The 8,897-nt window shown below is 33.9% G+C and overlaps 1 long non-coding RNA gene across 5 annotated transcripts; it reads right to left on the bottom strand.

Moving 5' to 3' along the window:
• Nucleotides 1-791: 791 nt before the first annotated feature.
• On the bottom strand, nucleotides 792-6,193 carry LOC106774370. 5 transcript variants are annotated; one of them, XR_002669646.1, is made up of 4 exons: nucleotides 5,484-6,190; nucleotides 4,546-5,102; nucleotides 1,445-1,764; nucleotides 792-1,364 (listed from the first exon to the last, which is right to left on the bottom strand). It is a non-coding gene; the product is annotated as an uncharacterized LOC106774370 (long non-coding RNA). The 5 variants fall into 5 exon arrangements; XR_002669647.1 differs by having other exon boundaries at nucleotides 4,546-5,020; nucleotides 5,484-6,178; XR_002669648.1 differs by having other exon boundaries at nucleotides 4,546-5,020; nucleotides 5,603-6,178.
• Between the last annotated feature and the right edge of the window lie 2,704 nt (nucleotides 6,194-8,897).

The raw sequence follows: 8,897 nt of genomic DNA, 5'->3' as shown, positions 1-8,897 counted from the left end.
TACTATATGAGCATTTAAGTTTTCTTTTTGTATTTTTGTCCTAAGTTTCTTAACCTAATTTATTTGTTGTTTTAATCTTTTTCACTTAGACGATCACCTATAGCTTTTATACATGTTCTTTTTAAATAAAGTTTTTCTATTGTTTCACACTTTTTGCTTTCTATTCTATCTTTGTGAGGTTGTGATTTCATTAGCTCTTGGCTTAGTGTTCTATTAAGTTCTCGTATTTCCTCATAGTACTTTCTTATATCCTAGGATTTTTCTGTACTAGTGTCAAACTAAAGGTTGGTTTTAAAATTCAGGTTGAGGTTTACTTTAATGTTTTTTAAAGGTTGGCTTCCTAACTTAAGTTGAGGTGTTTCTAGTTGTTCTATCTCGGTATTGAACTAAGGTTTGTTTTTCTATCCTAAGTTGAGGTTTCCTATATATCAGATTGTACAAAAAAGATTGATCTTCTAGTTTGTAGTTTCCTATCAGAGTGTACTAAAGTTTGGTATCATGTCCTAAGGTTGGTTTAAGTGTTTTTCTAGTTAGAGTTAGCTTTTCATACATAGAGACTTTTTCTTTTTATGTTATTTAGTTAAAGTTCAAAACCAAGACCAAGGTTTCTACTAGACGAGCTTGTGTTGTAATACCTTGACAATTCTCCCCGATTTTTTACTATATGAGCTTATCTTGTAATGAACTTGTCGTACCTTGACACCCACCACACTCAACCTGAACAAAATCAGAGGCAATCAAAGGCAATCCCAATCACAGAATCCAGATGTATGTTATCATAAATCAACTAATGCAGTGAAATAAATGTAGTCCATGTCATAAAAAACATAGTGTCAATTATACAAAACATAATATATAGTCAATAATAGAATCCTATTCATAGTAACTATCTAATAATATATGTAGTCATCATCAGAGTTGTTTCCTTCTTTATCTTGATCTAGATCTTGATATTGTTGGGGAGGTGGCTGGGATGGTGGTGGGGTGGACTGAGGTTGATTGACCATAGGTTGTGCATTTGGAGGTAAGAACCTATTGACCAAATTTTGGAGATTCTCAAATTGTTGCTTGAGATCATCATAAGCTTGTTCACGAGCTTGCAATTGTTGTCTGAGTTCATCATAACCCTGGTCAACACTGTTGGATGTAGATCGTTGGTGCTTCAATGAACCTCTTCCAGGAGTGTATTGGACATCAAGTTGTCTTGTCCCATATAGTCTTTCTTTGTTTTTCTTTCCAAAAAAATCCATCAAATGCTGTGCAATAATGACGTCTTCGTCATCCATATTTTCTTGGGATGCATCATTAGAAGGCCATGATCCTAGCTCGGGATTTACTTCTGAATGTCTAGTGGGAAATTATATCTGTTAAAATATGAAAAGTGTTAGTACAAGTTTAAAAACAACAAAATAATAATTTAAAGTTTGGAAAATACTTTGCTTACACGTGCGCTCTGTCATGCCCCAATTAAGGTAGGGTGAACACTGTTTTCACAAAAACACATTGCTTTTCCAAAAGCGTGCGGAAGCGTACATACATTTTTTTTTTTAAACCAAACAAGACGTCTTATACCTTTTATTGGAATTCAACATTTGCAAAATAGCTTAATAAAATAGTTTCATCCTCTAGTTCTACCGAGGAAATAGTACAATTACAATTTTGACAAAAACTAACTTTTAAATACATCTGAAATTCCCATTCAGGTTCCCCACTCGTAAATCCTTGCATTTTACTGCTTCATCTTTCTCTGTCATATCACTGCTCCTGTATAACATCACGCATTATACGATCATCGCATTCACATGCACACAAACACAAACAACAGGGTGAGCTAACTGTCACAAACATACAAATCATTCACAGTCCTTTATAATATATTTACAATGTTCGATACAGTTAATCACACTATTAAACATAATATAACAATATTATTCTTCAGTAAAAGAATTATCATCTCACTTATCAAAGTGTTACAGCCTCTCTTTTTTTTTTGACCTACTTACCAAAGTAGCGCAGTACCCGTTTCACTTGTCTACTTACCAAAGTAGAATGTCGTCAGATTATTCTACCTACTTACCAAAGTAGCGTAGTACCAATCCTTCAACCTACTTACCAAAGTAGTGTAATACCAATATCTCCCTGCCCACTTACCAAAGTAGCGCAGACCAACATACTCCTGCCTACTTACCAAAGTAGCGCAGACCAANCTGCCTACTTACCAAAGTAGCGCAGACCAACATACTCCTGCCTACTTACCAAAGTAGCGCAGACCAACAAAATTTACAATATTATAACATAATATTCATAATTAACCACAACCCATTCCAAAACCAATCATAATCGACGGGTATATGAGAATCAATTAATGTTTCCCAATTCCATTTTGTCTACTTACCAAAGTAGCACAGCTTCACAAAATTACATTTTTGTAACATATCATTCATAACAAATCTCAGGTTATCTCAACAACCAATCCCAAACCAATCATGCTCAACAAGCATATAATAACCAATCAACATTTCTCAATTTCAATTCTATCTACTTACCGAAGTAGCATAGATTAACCAAGTTACATTTTTATAACTTATCACACATAATCAATAACAATCCATTTCATCTAACAATCCCATTCCAGTCATGCTCAACCAATTAATAATCAACATAATATCAATTCAACATATCATCAATTCGTTTTGCCTACTTACCAAAGTAGCGGATACTCAAGAGAATACTCATCTCCAAACTCAATTCACAATCACAATCTAATAATCCTTAATCATACTTAACAAAGNATTTCACATACATCTCCTTATCAACGCAATTAAACTTACAGTTTAATTATCCTCAACCATACTTAACAAANTATTTTCACATATATTTCATTCCATGTATTTCTCGACACATCATTCTCANTTAAACTTACTTAGTTATCCACAACCATACTTAACAAAGTATATTCACATACAACTCATTTCCACATCACTTAATCCATNATTCACAATCAANTTCACAACTTTCTTCATGGCAACATTGATTACNGAAACTTAGGTAACTCAAACAGCTTGGAGACCATCACCAATGGTTCCGGAAGGGTCAAAAACCTCCAGAACGACCTAAAGAACGTCCAAAACGGACATCCGTAACCCCCAAAACCTCCAAAAACAAATTCAGCAAAGTGCTGGTGCATCCAGTTGCGCTGGAGCGCGACCAGGGGCGCTCGGGCGCCATGACAGCGACCAGATTCGGGTTTTCCACCCAGATTCGTCCAGATTTGATTTCTAGCACAGATTCAACACTTCTAACATGTTCTCAAACATATTTGGAGTCTAAAATCACTCCACAAACAACCACAAACATCAATTAATCCATTTACTCTTACAAAACCAACTCTTTAAGTGGATAACATAACATTTTCATGTATAATTTCAAACAACTTTCAACCAATCCTTCATTACCAAAAATTAACCTTTTCTTCAAGATTTTAAACACTAATGCAACCCCATAATTTACTGCATCAATTCCAAAAACAGTTTGTACATACCACTTCCCAATTTCATAAAATCAAAGGGAAAAGGGTAGTCTCCACCACTCATCTCATCCAAGCATAGATCATGTACTCAACAACTCATACATATTGTAAATCTCATTTCCACATCCATCAAAATCATCAAATTTTCGTATACAATGATATACATGAACAAACTTCTCTGTTTTACATGATTTTCATGGTTTTTGACATCTTAAAATCCCATAACAACTCATCATATAATATACATACGAAAATCAAATGTCCAATCCAAGTTAGAGTTCATTTCATACTCAAAGCATCTCTTTTCCATCAAAACATGCTCAAAAGCCTTCATCCAAGAATAGAACTTTTCCAATCCAAGATCTCACAAGAAGAATTCACATTCATTTCATTCATGTTCATCATTTGTTTAAGAACACATGATTTTCGGATTTGGAAATAGGTGAGGTAAAACTCCCATGTTTTTCATCTCTTTTCAAGAACCAAATCATCCAAAACTTCATATTCATAAGTACAAACATATTAGAATGAATTCCCATCATCATTCCCATCATTCAATCTATTAAAACACATCATACTTCCATCTTGTCAAGATATTCACACAAACCAAATCAATTCATCCATCTAAAATTCATCAACCAACCAAAACAAACTATTTTCGCACTTCATGACAAAGTGAGATAAACTTCCATGTTTTCAATCCAATTTCATAACCAAATTCATTCAAAACTTCCCTTCCACACATACCAACATAGAAAAACGAAATTCCACCATCAATTCATCATAGATCCATCAATTCCCACCAAACTTTCATCATGTAATTTAATCAAGATTCAAAGATCAAAGTTGTAATAAAAGATTCATTCAAATCAACTTCTTGAAATCATATCATTCAAATCTCAATTTCTCATTCTCAAATCTTTAATACCCAACTTCCACCCATAAAGAAACAACATACTCATCAAGTAAATTATGCACATACAAAAAAATAAAAGAGACAAGTTAGCTCCCCTTACCTCTTGAAGATCTCTTTTGGACACTTTAACTTCTTCTTCCAAGAGAGCAACTCTTCTCCCCCTTGCTAGACCAAGTCATCTCCCATCCTTTGGACACTTAGAATTTTCGTGCTCTCCTCTCCAAGAGCCTCTTTCCTCTGCCCAAAAACTCCAGACCAGATTTTAGGCTAAAAGAAATGAGCCTAGACAACCAAGGACCCCTCCCCATCACAAACAACCATTTAATTTTGTAAAGTAGGTCTTCCCATGCTCCTCTCATGCTCAAGGGACCAAAATGTTGGATCTGGATNAGATTCCCTACCTTTCCACGCAATTCCCATGTGGTTCCAACGTTTTGTCTTGAAAAGAAAGAGTAAGTTACCCTTGGGCGCTAGTCCTTCTGACAGTAACGTTTTCATGACTTATCCTATCCGGTTGGAACCCTTCCCGAACTCCAAAAATTATGTATGAGTACTCAAATTGAAGCNCTTTGAGTCTAGTTTTCAATAAAAAAAGAATCAACTCATTTGGAGGTCTATAGAGATAGTAATGAGCAATTTAGTCAGCAAAGGTCAAATCTGGAAAGCACCAGAACGTGAGTAAATTTACGAGTTTTAAACATTTTACTGCAGTTAGTATAGTTGTCCAAAAATTATGATTCCGGTGCCCCAAGAAAGATGTTTAAGTCTAGAATCCAATAAAACAAGAATTAACTAATTCNGAGTTCTGTGGAGAGAGTTATGAATAAAACACTGACCAAAGGTCAAGGCTGAAAATTACCAGAACGTGATCACAATTACGTTTTTTACAAATTTTACTGCAGCTAGCCCCGTTGTCCAAAAATTGTGATTTTAGTGTCCAAAGAAAGACATTTGAGTCTACTTTCCAATGCAACAAGAATCAACTCAATATCACACGTGTACAAAAAGTTATAATTAAAATACTAAACCAAGTCAAACCTGACAGCATTGTATTTTACAATATAACTTGAATTTTGACACTACTTGGTAAATCTTGAATTTACTCGGGTCTTACACGCTCCAGGACCTCTCATCAACAAACTGACCAGTTTCGTTACCTATATGAGTTTGTTGAAACACAACCCGTTGTTCACCTAATTGTTGTCCATTGAGGATGATGGGATAAGAACCTAAGGTTGGTGTGGGTTGTTGTGCAAAGAGGTTCAAGTTTTGTGAAAGAGAAGGATTTGGCACCATATATGCCTTTGTGATTGATTTTTGTGGAAAGACGTTTGGGTAAGGCCAATGGAACCGTATTGGTCTTTGTGCTTTATTAGAGAAGTTGGAGTTAGAATTTGGCGGTGTTAACATTTGTTGTTGAGCAGAGCTGTTGTTGATGCTTGGAAAAGGATAAATATTTGATTGACGTGTGTGATATGGAATGGAAGCGGCACTGCTTGGTTTTGCCAAAGAAGCAGCGGAAGATGTGCCGTGGTGGGAAATTCCAGAAAAAGCAGACCTTGTGTTTGAGGTGTTTGATTTTGAGCTCCCCATCTTTGTCTGAATCACTGCTTTCTCAGAATTCGTAAGGGTTTGGATTGCTTGTTTTACGTAAAGTGGTTGTTTAATTTACCCCTAACATTTCTGCAATTATAATGGAATCGTAAAATGCATCATGAACGTTGATTAATTCAATGTCAACGGAAATGTCATTGTTTGCGCTCCCAACAAGTTAAGTTACCATACTCTATACCATAATTTTTCTCTATTTAAGAATTGAAACAACTTGTGTAAGTGTTAATGCCAAACGCGTTCAGATAAATATAATAGTTAAATATGTTTTTAATATACTTTGGAGTGATTTTGGTTTTAGTCAATTTTCAAACTAAGATACAATTTAGTCTTTCAATCTTAGAAAATTCTAATTTTAGTTCTTTTTACCAAATTTTTTTAACTTTATTTGTTGTTTCAAACGTGTTTCTCAGTTAACATTGAAGCAAAATGTGTCAAACAGATAAACAATTCAAATGCTATAACGAAACGTGCTTGAAAAAGTTAAAAAAATTGATAAAAAAGACTAAAACCAGAGTTTTCTAAAGTTGAAGGACTAAATTATACCTTAGTTTAAAAATGGACTAAAACCAAAATCGTCCCAAATAAAAACTTATTTGACCCAATATAATACAAAAGTTACGTCAAAACATCAAGGTGTTTTCTTTTAATATGGAAAAGTTTTACAAATATTATCTCTATAAATCCCTACATGTAAAACACACACACACACATATATATATATATATATATATATATATATATATATATATATATATATATATATATATATATATATATAATTCTATAAAAATATTAATAATATAAAGATATAAGTTATATATTTTACAAATATTATAGTTCCCTTTAAAAATTGACTATGATTTATACATTACAATATAATATCTATGGTGAATAAAAAAATATAATGGTTATATAAATTTAGTGTTCTTTTTGGTAATAATAAATAACAGCCCAATATCAATTTATTTACGCAAAGGGTCTGACTTCTTCAAATGAGAGTCTCGAATATGCTGGCTAAGTCTAAGTTAATTTAATATATATTATCAGTTGTTATTATCTTATTAGTTGTTTTATTAATTATTATCCTATGGGTAATTAATTTTATATATCCTATTTTGTTTACGCAAAGGGTCTGACTTCTTCAAATGAGAGTCTGGAATATGCCGGCTAAGTCTAAGTTAATTTAATATATTATCCGTTGTTATTATCTTATTAGTTGTTTTATTAATTATTATTTTATGGGTAATTAATTTTATATATCCTATATAATATCCCAAAAAATATAGTATAAAACTATATAAAAAAGTCATCACATATATGATAAGATAAAACAGTTAAAGGTCAAAATGTAAAGTGTAATCTTACAATCATCTAAAATAATCATAAAATTTAAATTTTATAAACAACTAGTCTACTACAAAAATATATACAATGCTAATCTATCTAGTCTATGTTGCTGCATCAACTCTGTCCAAAGTCTGCTCCAGATAAACCTTATCTCTCTCTACTCACCCACAAGATGATCATAGCAAAGGAAAAACACCACACATACAAAACACAATCAGAAATAGAAGGGTAAGGTAGATATAAAAAGAATTCATACATTGATATAACATACAAAAGACCTATAAGTATACCTACCAGATAAACTACTTCAAACATCCTAGCATGTTAAGACCTAGACTTGATCGTCCAGACTTAGAATGATTGTCGAGGGTTGTGCGCTTGTGGTGGCCTCTACTATTTTGCAAAGTCATTGCCAACGGGTTTCACCCTACCACACTCACAAGGTTAGTATGTTCCGGGCCTTGAGGCATACTGGAATCCCAAGACTAAGACCTCCTGCTACTCCTCACGACATGGATCAATCCTCTCTACATGAGAATGAAAGACCATTGGAGTTTCAGCATAACCCCCAAGACTGAGCTCTGCATTCATTCTAAATAAACTTGAATCTTACCAAGAAATTCCACATTGAAACTTACTTTCACCACTTTGAAATCACATACCTTTACCTGGAAACATAACTCATGACAATAATCAATTATATATCTTAATACACATTCAAACATAATTCACAATGTATCCAAAACTTCATTTAGATCAAACTAAGGAAAGAAGTAAAGAGTAAACTAAAACTTGGATCAGTCACTCAGCGCATACCCTTGTTGAGCGACCACAGACTACTTTCACATAGCAATATAGCTGGCTATATGAATCCACTGACAGTGCCCCCTACCTCCAAACAAGTAGTTGAGCGAATTAAATTACCAGTGGTACCAGACCCCAACCTCTCGCTTAACGCCCTAATTCACTATGCGAAAGTTCAGACAGTGGTCTAGACTCCCAACTCACTCGCTAAGCTCACCCATTCGCTAATTGAATTAAATTGACAGTGCTCCCAGACCTCAACCACTCGCTCAGCGCACCTTTTTACTATGTGAATCCTTAATTAGAGGATCAGCCTCTACAACCATTCGATGAGCGACTCTACTCGCGCAGCGAGTCTGCATAATCTACAACATGAAATTTGCAGAATTACGCAACCTGCTCCAAGTTTACCAAAACCAACTATTTTTTCCCAATTTCTAACACTCATAGATTGTGTTATACACCTAATTAGACTTGAACAAGTGTTTATAAACATTACTACCATCATTCTAAAGTGTTTCCTAAGCAATTCACTCTTCATAACTTACAAATCAACAACCTTTGGACCCAATTCGTGTTCTACCACTTTTAACACATTTTTAAGCAATGTAGGGACTCAAACAAGTCACATTTGACTTACCCAAGTTGTCCCAACATACAATTGAGCATCTAAGCTCTAATTCTCAT

The sequence above is a fragment of the Vigna radiata genome, chromosome 9 (genome assembly GCF_000741045.1).
Source record: "Vigna radiata var. radiata cultivar VC1973A chromosome 9, Vradiata_ver6, whole genome shotgun sequence".
NCBI classification, from domain to species: Eukaryota; Viridiplantae; Streptophyta; class Magnoliopsida; order Fabales; family Fabaceae; genus Vigna; species Vigna radiata.
The sequence above is the reverse complement of the archived record's forward strand: the minus strand, read 5'-3'. Positions and strand labels throughout refer to the sequence as shown.